The following is a 20537-nucleotide window of genomic DNA, read 5'->3' on the forward strand; positions in this document are numbered from 1 at the left end:
TTCATTGATTTGGGGCCTGTCACCTTTTCTCAGCCTAACCTACCTCACAATGATTGTGGTTGTGAAAATAAAATTGGAGAAGATTTTCACTTAGGCTGACCTGGGCCCCCAGTGAAAAAAATGAGTTTAATTTTTTTTTAATAAAGAAAAAGATTTCTTGTCAAGCCCCACAGTAGATAAATATAATGTAATATTTGGCCACCTAATGAGAAGGAAGGACTCACTGAAGAAGAGCCTAATGCTGAAAAAGATTGAGGGCAAAAGAAGAATGGAACGACAGAGAACGAGGTTGCTGGATGGAGTCACTGAAGTAGTAGGCATGAGCTTAAATGGACTCCAGAGGATGGTAGAGGACAGGAAGGCCTGGAGGAACATTGTCCATGGGATCACGATGGATCGGACATGACTTCGCAATTAACAACAACAACAACATTTTGGGATACTTTAATTGGTGGTAGGGTAGACATATGCCTCAGTTTAACTGGAACGGTCTCAATTTTATACTTTACCCCTAGCATTTTGGTCATTAAAAAAAGGATCTGGGAATTAACTCTGTAACAGTTCTACTATTAGTTTCATAAAGCGGAGGTATCTGAAGCAAGCCATTGTTAAAATGATGAAGCATGCGTTGTGATGTCATGATGCAAGCTCTGCACCCTATTTACTTATTTGCGACATCACAATGCAAATGCAAAAGGGGTGGGGTTTACATTGCAACATTGCATGCAATAGTTCTCATTTGCTCCTCTCCATGGACACCCATAATGCAAAGAGGTTTAACTATTTCTCTCAAGTCACCATAGACAGCCAATGGCCGAAGGCAAGTGATTAGGCCCATGACATCATTCAGTATACTATATTCACAGTAAGATTGTGTGACCAGTTAAGCAGGAGATCATGGGCATCAGAATTTGATGGGGAAACTCAGGCCCATGATTCCAGACTGGCTTGCTGAGATGGTCTTCTCTTACATATTGTAGGTTCTCTTTCAGTATATTTGATTTGCTGCAGATGCCGTCTTGATTTTCTCCTAATGCACATTAGACACTGCGGTAGATGGAAACTTTGCTCGGTCTCCAGTGTGGTCATTTATCCTGATTCCTGCCTGATCTGTGATAAAATTTCATGAGACTCAGACTGCAGGACAAAGCAAAGAAATCTCAGACATGGGCTTTGTAAGGCCCCTCAATCTTGATATGGTTCCTGTTAAGACCGCTGCTCTCAATAGGATTTAAACATCATTAATATTAGGTGACTTATAACCCAAATGTCGTTATTATTGAAAAAAATATCTATATTTAGATAACTGGTGAAAATGTAACCCAAAGGAATGTTTTTCTTGGGCAGGATATACTTGTAGGAATAGATTTGGGTTAATGATGCGTTTAGCTCTATTTATATTACCTCTATGGTAACCTGGAAAATAATTTATAAACTGTAATGCTCTAGTGCATATAGTGAAGCTATACTTTGGAGGAACAGCTTGCTTTGAAAGAGGGGGAAAGCAGAATGTTTGACATACACACACTCATGGCTGTGTTCCAGGAATTGGACTTAGCTCTCACTTAGCTGTGCTTTTCATATATCAAAAAATGGATTGTCTCACTTAAAACGATGTAAGCTGCAGCAATGACTCTTTTACAACATATAATGTTGTTTCCCTCATATGTATTTCCTACTGATTAATGTGGTTTATCTTCCCTACTGTTTGCTGTTGGGCTTCAAGATTTGATATGAATATACAGTAATTATTATCATTCTGATTTACTGCTTTTTAAAATTATACCGAGTCCATCGGATTGGCCAATGTTCCATTTCCAAGACTGGAGATAGGGTGTGTATGTATGTGTGTGTGTGTGTGGGGGGGGGGACACAGACATGAAAATGGATCTCTCTTGTTACCTCCCTGTCAATTTCCATGAATGGTATTTCCTAAGGTTAGGGAATTCTGATCTCAGCTCTCCAAAAATGAAGAGGAATATAGCTAGGATGAAAATTGAAATAATAGGCTGGATATGTCTTTTTAGATATTACTCCCAGAATAAGACAGAAACCACCCTGTCTGTCTGTGGCTAGTGGAGTTCTGAATGTCTTGGAATACTCATAAACATTACCTTAGAACAGTGTTTCTCAAACTTGGCAACTTTAAGATGTGTGGATTTCAACTCCCGGAATTCCTCAGGCAGCATTCTGTGAGTTGATGTCTGTATATCTTAAAGTTGCCAATACTAAGAAAAACTGCTTTAGAATACAGTTAGTTCTCAACTTACAACCATTCGTTTAGCACCTGTTGGAAGTTACAATGGCATGGAAAAAAGTGACTTACAACCTGTTGCAGGATCCTTAGGGTCACAGGTGATAAAAATTGGGTACCCTTGCCATTTGGCTCATATTTATGGCGGTTGAAGTGTCCCAGGGTCACGTGATCCCCTTTTGTGAACTTCTGACAAGAAAAGTCAATGGGGAAGCCAGATTCACTTAACAACTGTGTTCTTGACTTATCTGTGGTGATTTATTTAACAACGGTGGCAAGAAAGATAGTAAAATGGGGCAGAATTCGCTCAACAACTGTCTTGCTTAGCAATGGAAATGTTGGACTCAATTGTGGTCATAGGTCGAGGACTACCTGTAATTTTTCTCAAGTACAGAAATCCGCTTTATGTATTTTAGAATTTGAATATATTCAGGGAACATCCAATAAAGGAAATGCATGGCAAATCTGAATGCTAAATCCATAATAAGGGGTAATTTGTCAGGAATAAACCATATTAATTACAGCCAACTTGTTCCCCCATCACCACCTATCCACAGATGCACACAGGCAGGAATATATCCATTTATAATGCAAATGGCCAGCCAGTTTGAATCATTGGAGTAAATTGAAATTGTTGAAAGACTTTGTAGAATTGTTCACTAATAGAGTTGATAGATAGGAGCATATAGGAAACGTGATGCTAATTAACATCTGTTATCGCATTCATTGGATTCTGCAATTAATTGCCAGTCTACCTGTTATAGGTAGTTCTTGACTTACAACAGTTCATTCAGTGACAGTTCGAAGTTACAACTGCATTAAAAAAGTGACTTTTGACCTTTCTGACTTAACAACTGTTGCAGCATCCCCATGCTCATGTGATCAAAATTCATATTTATGATGGTTGCAGAGTCCCGGGGTCATGTGGTCACTTTTTGTGATCCTCTGACAAGCTCAATTAATGGGGAAGCCAGATTTACTTAACAACTGTGTTGCTAACTTAACAACTGCAATGATTCATTTAACAACTGTGACAAGAAAGCTTGTAAAATGGGACAAAATTCGCTTAACAACTGTTTCACATAATATTAGAAATTTTAAATTAAATTTTAAATTAAATTTTAAATTAGAAATTTAGAAAAATAGTCAAGGACGATCTGTATTTCAACTTGCATATAAAATGCAGAGTTTGGGGAATGTGTTTTTATTTAGTATGACAAATTGTGTGTATACAGTGAATAAAAATGTCGATAGCTCTATTTATTTGTTATTTAATGTAAAAACATAGTTTTGTATGAAAGAAGTAAGCTTAGCAGCTTTTAAAAGTGTTAGTAAAATAGGAAAAAGCTCTCCAGTAACCTGCTAGCAGTTCTCAGCTGTCCCACTGCTGAATGCACACCATCTTCTGTTGAATTTATGATTAGGCCAGAAGGAGCATCGAAGGTACTTGTAGAGCAGAGGTGTCCATCCTTGGCAACTTTAAGACTTGTGAACATCAACTGCCAGAATGCTGGATGTAGATTTGAAGTCTACAAGCCTTAAACTTGCCAAGTTTGGACACCCCTGTTTTTAGAGGGTTGAGGAGATCCCCCTTCCACCTTTCCATGACTCTATCATAGTAATTAGCAGAAATCCTAGGTAGTCTAAAGCTCCCATTATTCTTTGCATCCTGGCTTTATATCAGCACGTGTGGCAGGATGATGGAGGCAAAGCACAAAACCAGCCTACTTTCTCAAAATGCACTTCCACTTTGTCCCAAAGGTGCTTTTTCAGGAGGTGTTTTTTCCTGAGGACACAGATAAGGACACAAGTAAACATCTTCTTTACCTTTTTCCTGAGGTCACAGATAAACATCCAAGTGCATCAATGACCCTCAAAAAGGATGCAAATGAGGAACTGAAGAAGTGGTCATTTGAAGAATGATCAATCAGAACTGAAGAAGCTTCTTGGATGAGAAGTGAAATGTCTTCAAAGAGAAAAAGCAAGAAAGTCCAGTTGCCTCCTGAAAAAGCACCTTTGGGACAACCATGACCTGGATGACTGAGAATCTTTACAGACTTTCACCTCTACTTTGAAGATGCGTTTTACAGTTGTCAACTCTGACAGCCAGTTTAGTTTTGTGGTTAAGGCACTAGGCTAGAAACTCTGAGTTCCCATCTTAGCCATGAGAGCCAACTGAGTAACTTTGGGCCAGTCACCCTCTCTCAGCTCACCTCACTTCACAGGATTGTGGTTGTGAGGAAAATAGGAGGAAGGTGTGTTAGTTATGTTCTTTCCTGAGTTATTTGTAAAAATACAAAAGTGGAGGGAACTAAATAAATAAACCAGAAGAATCTCATCAATGTTTCCACTCAACCCATATTGGTTGATGTTTCAGTTGTTAAACTAAGTTCCTGAGTTGTCTCTTTTTTATCATCCCATGCAATCTGTAATTAATGTAGATATATACCCTATCTATCTATCTATCTATCTATCTATCTATCTATCTATCTATCTATCTATCTAACTATCTATCATCTAACCATCTACCTACCTACCTACCTACCTACCTACCTACCTACCTACCTACCTACCTACCTACCTACCTACCTACCTACCTACCTACCTATTCTGTCTGTCTGTCTGTCTGTCTGTCTGTCTGTCTATCTATCTATCTATCTATCTATCTATCTATCTATCTATCTATCTATCTATCTATCTATCTATCTATCTATCTATCTATCTCAACATCTAATAACTCGTTGATTTCTGTGTCCTGCCAGTAGCTTTCAGATTTCTAATATATTAATGAGGAAAATTATTGGTTCCCCACAGCAAAGGTTCTTTTACATTATTAACTTCTTCAAACAAAACATTAGTGCATTAATGGCTGCCTTTCAGAGAAGAAATGAAGAGACTTTTTACTAAAACACATCATGCTATAGAAACACCATTATCACAGCAGGACAATGCTAGAAATAGTCCCTATTTGCTCTTAAGATGAAGAGCAAAGGCACGACAAGGTAGGTAGAAAGCGCTTTGATGGATACTCTGGGGGGGGCTGTGCCATTCATTAGCAAATTATGTCCTTTTTAACTTGCTGCTCTTGAGTTGTTATAGCTCCAGAAAATTAATAATAGGCTGGTTTCTTAGCCGTCTGCTAAATATTTTATAGTGCACAAAAATAATTCTTAGCAAGGAAATATTTAGTATGTTCCCTCTGGCTGTTTGCAATTTATAGTCTCCCTTAATTAAATTGTCTGAGGAATATTTAATTTATAGACAGGTTTGGATCACCAAATGAAACCTTGATAGCAGGGTTTAGCTTATGCAGCTTCTGACAAGGAAGGACAGGCTGCCAAATCCCTTTTGTTGTTTCTCTGAGATATGGGTGCTGCCACCACTTGTAATTTACAACAGTTAGTAAACCTCAGCTGAACATAAGGCTCGCTCCTCTAATAAAGAACAGAAGCCTTTTCCACAGCTTTTCTTTTCCGTCCTTAAAAACCATGTGTGTTCGCACACAATAGTGACCGTTAGGCAAAAAGATTAAATGATCTTCAATTCATTGTTACTTATTAAAGAATTCAGCAAAGGGGAATCATAGATGGTCTATTATTTATTTACTGTTTAAAAATATAGGTTATACTAACTAAAATGTATCAAGCTCAGCTACTAAGCTTACCATGAAGTTTAATATTTGAGTACCTTTATAGAGCAATTCCATGGCAGGGACTGGTTTTTATTTGCTGGCTGCTTTCTTAAGACAAAGACAGATTCCACCTGCAATGTTTTTAAGGGGGCAAGAGAGGAGCTTTGAAGGAGGGTAATTGAAACTGACCTGGGATCAGAGATCTTCCAGGTGATTTATTCTGATCTGTTGAGCATTAAAATGATTAAAGGAAAATCAGCCTAAGATGTAGAATTCAGGTATGATGTGGGGGTCGTCCTCATGTCCAGCTTTTGCTAACCATTTCTGCTGGACATGTACCACCATTTCATCTCCATTCCATTGCTGGAGATATGAGAGATGCCTTTAGTTGTTCCAGCCTGGAAATGGTACTTTTCTTCTTCTAACACACTAATTGACACGTCAGTTATCTTGAGATTAAGCACGGGGATGGTGTGGTCAGGGACAGTGGCCTGCTCAGCTCCTGTGAGCTCTGTAAACCTGCTGAAGAAACATCCCGTCCTCATCTAGTGGCTAGGTTACTGTGCCTCCATGGGCCTTCCGGTATCCAGCAAGATTCCCAGATCTGTCACAGATATCTCAGCTAGGAATTCTGATATTTGGAGTTTGCGTATGCATAAATGTGCAATAATGATGTAAAGTTCGTAAAGTAGGAAGAATAGAATAGAATAGAATTTTTTATTGGCCAAGTGTGATTGGACACACAAGGAATTTGTCTTGGTGCATACGCTCTCAGTGTACCTAAAAGAAAAGATACCTTCATCAAGGTACAACACAACACTTAATGAGTCATAGGGTACAAATAAACAATCAGGAAACAATCAATATCAATCGTAAGGATATAAGCAATAAAGTTACAGTCAAACAGAAAAGCACAATACACAAATATATAAGTATGGAATGAAAGGATAAGAGAAAGAACAGGCTTTTTGTCTTAAGAAAACCATATTTTCCTTGGCATAAGGAGAGAGAAAGGAAAGAAAGACCCAGGAGCACAATGGTCCTAAGAAGTCTCTGGTTGTCTGAATCCTCTACTTTGTATTTCAAATCAGCTTTTCTGATTGCTCAGGAAGGGTTCTGGGGAGAGAGGAGAGTTGCTTGGTATATTGGTCTAGTTTTTGAGATAAAACTATTACAGGAACAAAATACATTTTTTTGAATATTTTTTTTTAATTTTACACACAAACATAAGTTGTTCTTTTCATGTGACATTTCGATGTTTTCTCCTTGACTTCATCTTTTTGTTGTTTCTTCTACCTTCATTTTCATTTAATCCGTTACAATTTTTTCCACATGTACAATGTTCTAATTATACCATTTTCTTACATAACTATTAGTTTGCTTATCTATATCTTTTTTCTAACCAATGGTAAAATTGATCCCATATCTTAAAATTTTCTGAATCCTCTCTTTCTTTAATCATCAAAGTTAATTTATACATTTCTGCACAGTCTAAATTTTTTTTAATAACTTCCCCTTCCAGAGGTATTTTCTCTGCTTTCCAGTTTTGTACAAAAACAATCCTTGCCGCTGTTATTACATATATAATCAAGTAAATATTTTCTTTACTAATTTTCTCTGGGAGGATACCCAATAGGAACAGTTCCGGTTTTAAATCAATATGTTGTTGTGTCATTTCTTCTAACCATATCTTAATTTTATTCCAATAGATTTTAGCTTCTGGGCACGTCCACCACATATGATAATAAGATCCTGGTAACTGGTGACATTTCCAACATTTAGCTGATTTATCTTTAAACATTTTTGCCAGTTTCTCAGGCAAAAATGTTCAAAAAAAGAATGCGAAACAAAATACAATATTAAGGTAGCTATTTCCATAGGGAAATAGCTTTTCTTGTCAGCTGGAAGGATAAGTGTGCTTAGTTCCTTAGATTGAATATTCTTAGCTATGATAATTAAAATGAGATCCACTTTGATTCGGAGGTCAAGGTTAGGAACACCATGAATTCTAGCCCTGCCTCATGCATTGATAATTTTGGCCCAGTCCCTCTCTCTCAGTCTCTCAGTCCTAGAAAGGAGGAGGTTCCTGATAACTACCTGAACAAATCCATGGAGTTTTCTTTGTAATATTTTTGGAAGTGGTAAAGGCAAACCACTTCCAAAAATACTTCATGGATTTGTTCAGGTAGTTATCAGGAGCCAGGACTGACTTGAAGACCACACATACAATAAAAATAAAATAAAAATACCTCTTCCAGCCTTAACATTATTCCACCCAATCTTAAACACAATAGATCAAGTGTCAGCCCTCAAAAGTTGACCAGACTAAGATACCAAAATCATGCATGCTAATACTACAGGTAAGTCCTCAATGTATGACTATTCACCTAATGACACCTTGATTTAATAACACCCTCTGGAAAAGTCAGTTATGGTCTAAATTTAAACTTACTACTACTATCACCCTGACTCTGCAATAATGTAATTAAAATTCCAATCCCGTTTAGCAACTGATTTGCATTTACAACTGGCTGTAGTGTCCTGTGGTCACGTGACCATAATTTGTGGTTGTTTTTGCCAGTTTCTGGCAAAAATTGGCATTGATAAGGGGGTCTGGACTTATGACCACATTATTCAACTTATGACCATGATGACTTGAGTTATGACATAAAAATGGCCATATAACTGGGTCCAGGCATGTGATGACTCAACACCACAACAACTTATGATGGAAATTCTGGTCCCAACTGTGATTGAGAGTCAAGGACTACCTGTGATTTTATTATAAAGTTATACCAGTAACAATCTTACAGTCTGAATGTGCTTCTCCCCTCCCTCCCTCCCTTTATCTTTATGAGAACTAGGGAGGGGCTTGTCTCAACTTTTTCTCCAGTTGCAATTCTGCCCTAGACTCAATTTTTCTATTTGATGGTTGTCTTGGTAGCAGCTCTTTCTGCTGTCCCTCAAAAGTCATTTCCTCTTCCCACTACACATAGTTGCCTTTTATTGCTATTGACTTTCTGAATGATCCAGCCATTTTAAGGGTTACCTCAGAAATATTATTTAGGAAGGGACAGGTTCCTGAGCAGAAAAATAGCATGGTAAGCTGAGTGGGAACTGGAATTCCCTCTTCAGCTATCTGCGCATATGGTGGCTACACTCCATCTTGTGCCTGGTTCAGGTGCTTCTTTCCTGGTGTCACCAAACATCTTCTGAGGGACTGTGACGCTGTTCTTCATAAGGACTTTCTGCCCTGTCTGTTTTGCTGAAGACTGAGAAGAACAGTAGCCTACCTTAGAGAAATACAAATAAAAGTCAATTAACTGGAGTAGACTAGTGGGATTACACCGCTGGCCTATGCTCTTCTTTTGGTCAGACCTCATCTAGAAATCTCCTGACGTTGGTTCTGCTGTCACTTTAAAATTCCCCACAATTTCCCAGTGGTCTCTGCTCTGTTCAGTCATCTCAGCAATGTTCTTTCAAAGTTTAAAGCTTATTTTCTTCCAACTCTTGAGTTGTGTCAACCGGCTGACTGTTCTCCATGCCAGCTGCCAATCGAAGCCTCCTTCCCATGGCAACCGCAACAAAAGCAGCCACTGTTGATTTAAAGTAATATACAACAATAAGGCCAGGCTTTGTTAAAGTATAGCTCCACACAGAATATACAAATAATACAAAAGGTAGAGCATTAACATCTTGTCACAAGGAAACTGTAATTATCTACCAGTAACTATAAAGGAGATAATATAGTGACCTACTTTTCAGGGATACTTACATGATTGAATTAAAATAACTGTATTTTATGCCTGGTTTTTTTATTTTATCATATTCTACTTTGGGATCTACTGATGTAATGTAAGCCATGAGTATTTCAATAAATGAATAGAATACCTTTTCAGTACTTGAAAGTGGATACAGGAAAAGTGGATCAGTGCTTCTCTGCTTAAAAATTTATTACAGTACTAGGAGAGTAACTTAACATCACTTCTAGATGAGTTTTTCTATTTTCAATCCATCAGTGTCCACTGGAAAATTAGCTGGACTTTTGACAATTTTCAGCTGTATTTGGATGTTTGCGACACTACGAGATCAGGTTGATTTAATGTTTAGCAACGTATGGAGCCCTACATAATGACCCAATAAATATGAGTCTTTCCTGGCCTGTAGCTGGGTGTGGAGAATTGATCACCAAATACTGATGGACTGCCCTATTCTGCCTTCTCTAGCAGCAAGCCAGCAGTTTTTCAGTTGGCTCCTTTACCAGAACATGCTAGCCTGGTGTGATGATGGGATCATGACGGGATCATGCTGGTAGACAGAATGAATCCAGAATCAATTAAAACACAGATTACCTTATGGCAGTTTCTGGAACAACTTTTATAGTATTGCTGGCTCAAGGCTATATAACTGGGCCATCAACTGCAAACCTTCATTTAAGGTAACATAAACCTTAAACCATAAACCACAGGACCTCTGGAAAATCTCTTGTGTATTGGTGGAAGTAAAGAATCAGATTTTGAAAAAGAAAGAACTACAACAACAAAACATTAAAAAAATGCCAATTTTTGATCTGAAAGACCATTTAATTGTGAAGACGTTTATAAGGATATTGTCCCAACAATTCTGAAATATAGTATCATAGCTTTATACAAGTTCCTAAAAGAAATCAATACATGATTTGTTGGCTGGAAATAACTGTCTAAATAAAAGATTTGAAGTTTACGTTTAAGTAGTGTAAGGATGAAATTAGAAACTGGAAATGACATCCAGGTTTTTAAAAGAAATATTCAGCTCCATTTATCTATTTATTTTGCAAAAAGAAAAAAAAGGGGGGAGGGGGAACCAGAACTAAGAATAAAATTTTCGAAATAGCCATAAAGTTGTCTTTAAGTATGCATCACTGGAGAATGCCATACATGTTACAGACAGTCCTCTACTTATGAGCAGGCTACTTTTCAAAAGGCTGTTTGTAAGTCCATTTTGTCCTTAGGCCCAACGTAAAAGGCACAGGACAATTCTTATCCTATATAAGTGAAGTTGCATTCCCCACCCACCCACCCACTTGCTCGATAGTGGATTAACCCTAACCTCATGCCCTCCAAATAGCATGGAGCACCTTGGCTTCCTCTCATCCCTTGCTTGTGGGGTGGGCAGCCAAGGAAGAATCAGGGACAAAGGGGGAGGTGGGGGGAATCTCTGCTCTGCGTCCGAAGGATCTCTCCTGTGTGGATCCACTATGGCTTTGGGTTCCAGCTGCTGTCAAGGAAACTGGGCACTGTTGCCCTGCATGACCCACAGGTGGAGGGGTGAGGTCCACACTGGTTGATCTTGTCCCTGTGATCAGTGGTGGGCAACCTGGCAGTGCTCCATTCTCCATTCTCCATGGGGATAAACAAGGGCGTATTTAGTAGGGACTTTCCAGTAGCAAGAGGCCCCTTGGTATGGGTGCTAAAACAAGGGTTTCCAACCTTGTCAACTTTAAGACCTGTGGACTTCAACTCCCAAGTTCACAGGTCTTAAAGTAGACAAAGTTGGAGACTCCTGCCCTAAAGGCTGTTCTCACAGTGCACCACTCCCCACCACAAGCCTTTCCAGATGGAAGCATGGTTTGACACCATTCAGGTGGACCAGACTCCTTCCTTTCCCCTCCCACACTTGAACCCTTTTTCAGGAAGGTATGTTACGCTTGGCTGAGGCCTTTGATCAGCCCTGCACCCTTGGCAGTGGTGGGTTGCTCCCGGTTCTCTCCGGTTCTTGCGAACCGGTAATAAAAGCAGCAGGAGGCTCCGCCCATCCACCCTGATGTCATATTTGGTGATCTGTGCATGCGCAGAAGCGCACACGCTCCCGTTGCGAACTGGTAGTAGAGTTAAGTAGAACCCACCTCTGACCCTTGGGCATAGGATACAGCCATCTTTTCCACAGGAGGCTCACGGCATGCCCTAAACTGACCCTTTTCTGCCTTCTCTCACTTTCTAGGAGTTTCTAGGTTGGAGCTGTGGACAGATTTGTGCCTTCGTAATTTAAAAGCTCAAACATAGAGCAGGGGTCTCCAACCTTGGCAACTTTAAGACTTGTGGACTTCAACTTCCAGAATTCCTCAGCCAGCAAAGGAATTCTGGGAGTTGAAGTCCACAAGTCTTAAATTTGCCAAGGTTGGAGACCCCTGATATAGAGGACTGTCCACAGTGTGCTTTTTTTTCTTAATGCAATTTGAAAGCTTTCACACTTTTTTCTTCTGTAGTCTTGATTACACTATTGAATTAGTAGGTTGTCTCTTCATTCAATCTGTCGCTCCAGATAGCTAGTAACTGAGGCATAGACAAAAAGGAAGTGAGGGTCTGTACTGAGATAGCAGGAAACCCTGGTTCTTGTATATAGTGTTGAGGGTTCATTCTAATAACATCCAAGTTATGGCTGAGAAGGTAATTACTAACATGCTATATATCTCTAGGATCAAGCTTCAAAACAATTCTGGCCAGAAGCCTAGATGATGGGAAAACTCAGAGTGCCTCACAAGAGGTACATTTAATGCTTTTTCTTCGCCGCTTACTTTCTCCTGAACCAAGGCTGCAATTTTACGATACCATGGAGGATTTTTCTGGAACACTGAGTCTTCGAAGGATCCCTCCAAGGGAGGCAATTGAGGTGCCTGACTTTGATGTATGGCAGGTAACCTTGGATTTCCTGCTGAAGGTTCTGCATTACTTATCTCCTTACCACTTTTTTAAAAAGAAGTATAATTTTTGTTAAAAGTTTTAAGAGCATTAATGAGAATTAATACAAACTAAATTAAAACAAAGAAAACAAAAATAAAAAACTAGAAAAAACTAAAAGTGCAATAAGAAAAGAAAATAGTAAAATAGTAAAATAGTAAAAAAAGATATAAAGATATAAAAATATAAAGAAGTAGCTTCTGATATTCTTCACAGCCCTTATAACCACAGTTACATTTTAATCTCTCTCTGTAAAGTTATATCATGACTCCTTTCTTTTTATAATCCATCCTAATCATCGAAGCCATAAATCAGTTTCTTCTTTTAATTTTTAACAGGAAGTCCATAGGAGTTTATCAGTCACCAATAAATGTAGAGGTTGCCTATCTCTAATGAAAGAAATAAGTTTGTTTATCTCAGCTAGTTCCATTAATTTCACTAGCCAGTCCTCTATAGCAGTACTTAGATCTGGCCTGCAGGGCCGCCTGTTTCAAAGGCGATGCTTCTATCAGCAAAAATGGGTTCCCGAGCTCCATTTTCGGCTGCCACGGCCTCCCTTTTTGGCTGCCATGGCCTCCTGCAACCCTCTGCAGAGAGTTGTAGGAGGCTGTGGGAGCCTGTTTTCACTGGCAGAGTGTCAAGCCACCACAGGTGCCCCCAACAGGAGTGATGTCGAGCTGGCCACTCCCATCCTGGCCCTTCCACCCTGGCCAAACACAACCCTAATGCAACCCTCAATGAAATCAAGTTTGACACCCCTGCTCTATAAAGTACCAACTCTTTCCATCTTTGTACATATAGTAATCTCAGCACAGTAATCATATATTGAAATAATCTTCTGTGGCTTTTTTCTGTTTTCATAGAAAATAATTTGTATTTTTTCTCTTGTCTTTTCTTTTCAAGTTGTATTCATATCCTCTTCTAAAAGCTTTACTAGCATATCAAACCACTCTTACTTTTCTTACTTCTTACTAAGATTATTCTCAAAAAGTTCCTTTAAGTTCTAATTGCTATCGTCCACTACTTATCTCCTTTACTACAGAAACTTTGGTCTCATGAAGAATAAATAAGGGAGAATTGATTGTGATATGCTTGAATGCATTGAGAAAGGATGTGACAAAATCTCTCCTGCCTCAAGCAGTTAATGTGTAACGGATCTAAATAATTTTCAAAGCATCCATAAATCATGAAGGATGTAATATTCAACCCTTCCATCCCGGACAAGAAAAGGGAAGCCTTAGCTATGCTGAAGATTCTTCTGTCAGAGCTTTTGATGGGGCAGATGTGGCTGTCCTACCCATATATTAGCAATTGCTTTAACTGAAGATTACAATTGAATTTTTTATCCCTGTCAATCACACTGGTTAAAAGCAGTCCATCTTATAAATGCAGAAGCCAGTAATCAGTACCTGGGTCCTATTTTTTTTAACCATTCAGTAACTGTACACTTTAACTTGACTGCATTAATGTTTTCCGCATTAGTGTTTTCTTATGAATAAGAGCTTCCTGTAGCTTGACATTTGTTGAAATGACCCATTAAACAAATTAAGCATTGCCACATCAATCTTTGGTGGGAACGTGTGGGGAAGGAGATGCCAATTTGTCTTGATTGGTAAAGATAAGGGCAAAAAAGGTCAAAGGGGTTAAGGTTACTATTACATAATAAACTAATATTTTTTTTCTATGCATCCCCAAGACATTCTGTGGATTGATTAATCAATAAAAATAAAGCATTGGTTATAATACATTAGGTGGCATTTTCTACATATAACTCTTCTGGTAGTTTCACAGTAGAAATATTAGATAATAATACTGAGTTATCCAAGACCATTATCAGTCTACTTGGAGCCAAGTAAAACATGCTAATCATTCAGCACTACCACAAGACCTATTTAGAAGATGCTTATTGATAGCTCAAACTGTCTTGATGTGACTTGTGAGGACATGTCGCTGCAGAGCCCTGCAGTAGTAAAACAGTTGGATTAAACTTAACTACATGCTCAGCTGCAGTCCATAAGGAACTGTCCCATAGATGTATTAAAGATTTAAACACAGAGACTTTCTACGCACTTGAGAGCTTGCTTGGAACTGCAGGGTTTTCTAGTTTTAAAAATAATAGCAAGTCTTAGTTGCTATCAGCCATTAAACAAAAGTTTCATGTAAAACTTAATTGCTTTTTGGCAGCGTTATGTTAGCAATTGAAGGGCTTTTTTTATTACTTTCCTTTTGAAGTGGATGCTAATGGGAAACAGTAAATATGATCCCTGCCTTCCTTAGCTTTTATTTGTAGGTTCAAGCTATTCCACAGGAGACTCCTGGATTGTTTTATGCTATTTATTTGGAGCTGGGGGAGCAGGAAACCTATTTAACTCTATCCATCATGGGAACAGGTCACATAAAGGCAGTCAGGAATCTTTTATAAGAAATAAATGTAGCCAGGTGTAAGAGTAAATGAAACCATATGGTTGTAATGTGCAAAATAGGTAGGCACTGGATTGAACAGAATGAATGGAATAAAGTAATTTTAACTGAAGAGGATATTTAAGATTTGATCCCAGAATTTTGTTACGATAATTAAGTCTGCTCCCTCAACTATATATTAGTTAAGAATCCTACTCATTCATCCTAAATTGGTGTATGAACAAGCTTCCAGGAAAGCTGGGACCAATTAATATAATTATATCTTGTCTTTATTATTTTGGTAAATAACTCAAGGCAGTGAATGCACATCGTACATTCATCCTATTTTCCTACCGACAACAATCCTGTGAGGTGGGTTAGAGAGAGAGAGAGTGTGTGACTGGCCCAAGATTACCCAGATGGCTTTCATGCTAAGGTGGGACTAGAACTCCCAGTTCCCTGGTTTCTAGCCTGATGCCTTAGCCACTAGATTAAACTGGCTAAACTTCACTAAACATCCTCTCTTTTCCCAGCATTCCAGTTCTAGTTCTATCAAACCATGTTGGTCTACATTTTAGCCCCTCCATGTGAAAGGCCATTAAAAAAGAGCCTGTGCACCTGTGCACCTATCATACAATTGTTGTATGGATTGGTGGGAAATAGTTTTCACTCCACATTCACATTCACCCACCAACCAAAAGCGCTCAATTTTATTCCAATATCTAGAAATCCTGGCCCTTGTGCTTGCTTGTGGGCATTGTGTGTGTGTGTAAATATTATATTTTAGTATAGGCTTGCTGACTAAGTTACTTTTTGCTGAGTATTCAAATATAGTGGCATGTCATAAGCAATGCTTTACAAATTAGTATGGTTGGTTTTACACAAACTAAACCCCAATGTAGTTGGCTTGCTTTTGATTTGGTATACGAGATCAGCTCAGCCAATGAGAGTTAGAGGTTTGCAGGACACGGGAAGCAAAGCAGATAATCCGGAATGGGGCATTTAAATGACATCCAAGCAGAAAACAGAAACAGAAAAACAGAACAACAGAGTTGGAAGGGACCTTGGAGGTCTTCTAGTCCAACATCCTGCTTAGGCCTATACCACTTCAGACAAATAGTTATCCAAAAACTTACAGTGTTGGAGCATTCACAACTTCTGGAGCAAGTTATTCCACTGATTAATTATTTTAACTGTCAGAAAATTTCTCCTTAGTTCCAGGTTGCTTCTAGAGGAATGATGAGAGAATTCTTGGAGCATTTGGGAGACAAAACCACTCAGATTCTACCTGGACAGGACCAATGGAAATGACTGAGGCTTTTTCTCGTGAAGTGATCTGGGTTTATTTTGAATTTGTGATGTCTGAAGAAATGAGTGGGATTCTCTTAGTGTTTGTTCCAAAATTTCTCAGTTGGATCCTGCCCCACATGATAGATTAAGGCAGGGGTGTCAAACTCAACTCATCAAGGACCGCATCAGGATTGTGTTTGACCTCAGCATGGCTGGGGGTGGGAGGCATGGCCAGGGGGCATGGCCAGCTCAATGTCATTTGAGGTTTCGTTTTCAGCTGTGAGGGGCTCCTGCAGGCCTCTGCCAGAGAAAATGGAGCCTGGGGCGGCCGTACTGCCCTCCCAAGCTCTGTTTTCACTGGCAGAGGCGCCACAGGCTGGTCATTCACTGTTTCCAGGGCAGGCCGGTAGGCCAGATCTAAGCACCTCGTGGCCCAGATCCAGCCTGTGGGCCTTGACTTTGATACCCCTGAATTAAGGTCTTTCACAAGGTGGTAGGAGATTGGATCATGGCAGGAATCAATGCTTCCTTGAGTGCTGGGGTGTTTCTATCCCCTCCAAAGGATAGAAACACCCTAGATATGGCAGATATGGCTACTGCTCAAGAAGCCTTTTCAACCCTTTCTGACTGTTTTGGACAAATTTAGACCCATTCCCAACCTTCCTACACAAGGAAAGGTTATGGAGAAACCAGTGGTCTTGCATTTCCTCAAGGAAATGGATTATTTAAATGGATTATTTAACTGGAAGGTTTCAGGCTGGATTACAGGAGAGAAACTACATTCGACATTTTTGTAAATGCCTATGGAGAGTCTGGATTTTTCCTCTGTTTTGATTCAGCTTCGTACCTCTTGCACTGAATGATTACCTGAGATATCTGAAAACAAACCTTGTTTCCTATTTTTTGCTGCTTCTTTTTCTCTCCTTCCTGCTTCTCTGGTCTTTATGTGCACCTAAGGATTTTCATAGATTATCTCAGCTAAGAAATTCACAACTGAGTAATTAAGCTATAATAGCTGGGCTAGAATTTATTTATTTAGAATATGGCAAGCTGGGCTAGAAGAGAACCTGGCAGACTTTGGTGGCCTGGACAGTGATGGGAGTGTCCTGATATGTTTGGAGGATCCCAAACTATGGTTTCAGAAGCTACATTCACTGCCAATCAATATCGGAATGAGCTGAAAAGTACTAGTTGTTACCTTTAAGGCCCTGAATGATTGTGGATTTTGATATTTCAAGGCCTAACTTTGCTATACTCATCTAACTATCCAACTGGATCAGTAGTGGGTTACTACTAGTTCGCCCCAGATCGGGTGAACCAGTAGCGGCGGCAGCAGGAGGCTCTGCCCACCCGCCCGGACATCTCTGCGCATGTGCAGAAGCGTTGCGTGCAGAGCACATGTGCGCCTATGAGCAAACCAGTAGCAACGGGATTTGAATCCCATTGCTGAACTGGATCAAATAGGTAGGGTTTAAGGGTGCATAATGTTTGTATCTTTTTAAATCTTATTCTTTGGATATGTCCTTGGGGCTTGATGGTTATTTTATTTGTTCGATACCCAGAGTCTCCAGGAATGGGTATCATATAAGCAGAGTAAGTAAAAGAATTACTGAACACACAGTGATGCTGGAAGAGCAACAGGGATGTGTGACATTTTGAAGCAAAGCGTGCCACTTAGATACTTGCCAATGAGATTGTGATACAAGTCTGAATGCTTGTGTCAGGGCATCAGGATACATATTTTGCCGCTGTGATTAGGAATGGATGGCTGTGATGAAAAGGTGATGTCTGAAAATGGAGTGGGAGAGGAGGAAGGGAACAAGAAAGGAATCGAGGAGATGAGACCTGCAGGAGAGCAGGAATTATACTGCTTAAAAAAGAATAATTCCGTTGGTTTAAGCAAATGCTCAATGTGAAAATGACAGAAACTCAAGACAAAGCAGCTTACTTGCAGAAAGTCAGGACAGAGATTGAAAAGCTTTTATGGCTACCACAGGTCGTATTATTGTAGGGCAAATGGCTGAATAAAATTCAGAGAAAGGATTAGGTAGAGAAATGAGTAATACTGTACAGCTCCACTGGTTTGCACTCAGTTCCTGCCTGAAGGCATACTGTGATCAACAGCTGAGCCCAAGAACAAGTAACCTGCCTGTAGCCAAATGTGTGTGTGTGTGTACATGTGTGTGTGTGTATGTATGTATGTATGTATGTATGTATGTATGACTTTCTGCAAGTAAGCTGCTTTGTTTTGAGTTTCTGTCATTTTCACATTGAACATTTGCTCGAACCAATGGAACTATTATTTTTTGTGCAGCAGTTGGTCAATGATATGAGTGCAAGAATGACCTTGCGACCGAACCCTTTGCCTATACCATTTCAAGCTTATATTCTGTGAGTATTTAGCTAAGAGGGATTTTATATACAGCAACAGAGGAAACTGAGGTAATTGTACTGTCTTACATGATTCTCTTCTACCTTTATTGAATTATCATGGTTCTGATGGGAATTCAGTCATAAGAAAATCAGAAGTCTAAAACTCCAACAGAAAAAGATCAGCAATGAGATGTTTTTAAGATGGAAAACATGAAACTGCATGCTTCTTTATTTTTCTCTTTCTAAATTCTTTTTCTATTTTTTCTCTCTCAAGGATCTGGTTCTCTTTTTCTAGGTTTTTACGGTTGGCACACACCAGTGCTCAGCCTCCAAGCAATGGGGAGGGTGTGCAGTCGCAAACCAACCCAGCCACCCGTGTCCAGCTCATTTCAATAGCTTTGCATGTCAGGTACAAAAGACTGGAGGGGGAGCATCGTAAATGGATTTACTGGCTCTCTTAAGGCAATGGCAAACGGCGGGAAAATTTGCAAATGTTTTCAGCCATGTGCCCAGAACTGCTGGAGAGCAAGAGAGCCTTTCTGATATGCTGAAAGGGCCAGGAACAGAATGTTTTGAGTTACCCTCTCTCCTGCCCCAGTCTCTTCTTACTGTACAGTATTCTATTAGGTGTTATTTTTTAACGCGTCTTGGGAGTGTAGTTTCACCATTCATTGTCCTGAATGAAAAGCTATAATACTAGTAAACCTCAGCCATTCTATGGATGGGCCCAGCTGCATATTTTGGGCCAAAATACCAGGGGTGAAATCCAGCAGGTTCTGGAGAAGCAGAAGCAGAAATTTTGAGTAGTTCGGAGATCTGGTAGTGGAAATTTTGAGTAGTTCAGAGAACTGGCAAATACCACCTCTGGCTAGTCCCAGAGTGTGGTGGGAATGGAGATTTTGTAATATCCTTCCCCCAGGAATGTGGTGGGAATGGAGATTTTGCAGTATTCTTCCCCTGGAGTTGGGTGGAAATGGAGATTTTGCAGTATCCTTCCCCTGCCATGCCCACCAAGCCATGCCCACCAAGCCACACCACACCCACCAAGCCACGCCCATAGAACGCCCATAGGTAGTAAAAAATTTTGAATATCACCACTGCAAAACACTTACCTCATGGCTCCACCCAAAGGCTTATGCGAGGAACAGGCTTGTGTGCATATATTCAGCCTTAATTTTGTAGCCCTAATATTTATGCTTGTGGGACTCAGTGACTCAGTGGCTAAGACGCTGAGATTGTCAATCAGAAAGGTCAGCAGTTCAGTGGTTCAAATCCCTAGCGCCGCGTATCAGAGTGAGCTTCTGTTACTTGTTCCAGCTTCTGTCAACCTAGCAGTTTGAAAGTATGTAAAAATGCAAGTAGAAAAATAGGACCACCTTTGGTGGGAAGGTAACAGCGTTCTGTGTGCCTTCGGTGTTTAGTCACGCCGGCCACATGACCACGGAGATGTTTTTTGTCAGCGCTGGCTTTTCGGCTTTGAAACGGAGATGAGCACTGCCCCCTAGAGTCAGGAACGATTAGCCCATATGTGCAAGGGAAACTTTTACCTTTACCTAGTATTTATGCTGAATGCAGTTCAACATTATTGATGTTTCGTTGGTTTTAAAAAGCATTACTCCTAGCATTGTGGACCCTTCCATTAGCGTTACAAAATTAAATGCAGATTTTTTTAAAAAAAATGTATCCAAAATCTTGAGATTTCTGAATACTTGCAAGAGTTGGGATGAAATCGTGATCCTTCCTTCCCTCCTCTTTCTTCTCTCTCTCTCTCTCTCCCCCTTTCTTCTTTCTTTTTTCTTTTCCTTCCTTCCTTCCTTCTTTTCATTCTAGGATTTTTGGCTTTCTCGTAGCTGAGTTTGAAATCCAGCTAAGA

Source organism: Ahaetulla prasina, chromosome 1 (assembly GCF_028640845.1).
Source record: "Ahaetulla prasina isolate Xishuangbanna chromosome 1, ASM2864084v1, whole genome shotgun sequence".
Lineage (NCBI taxonomy): Eukaryota > Metazoa > Chordata > Lepidosauria > Squamata > Colubridae > Ahaetulla > Ahaetulla prasina.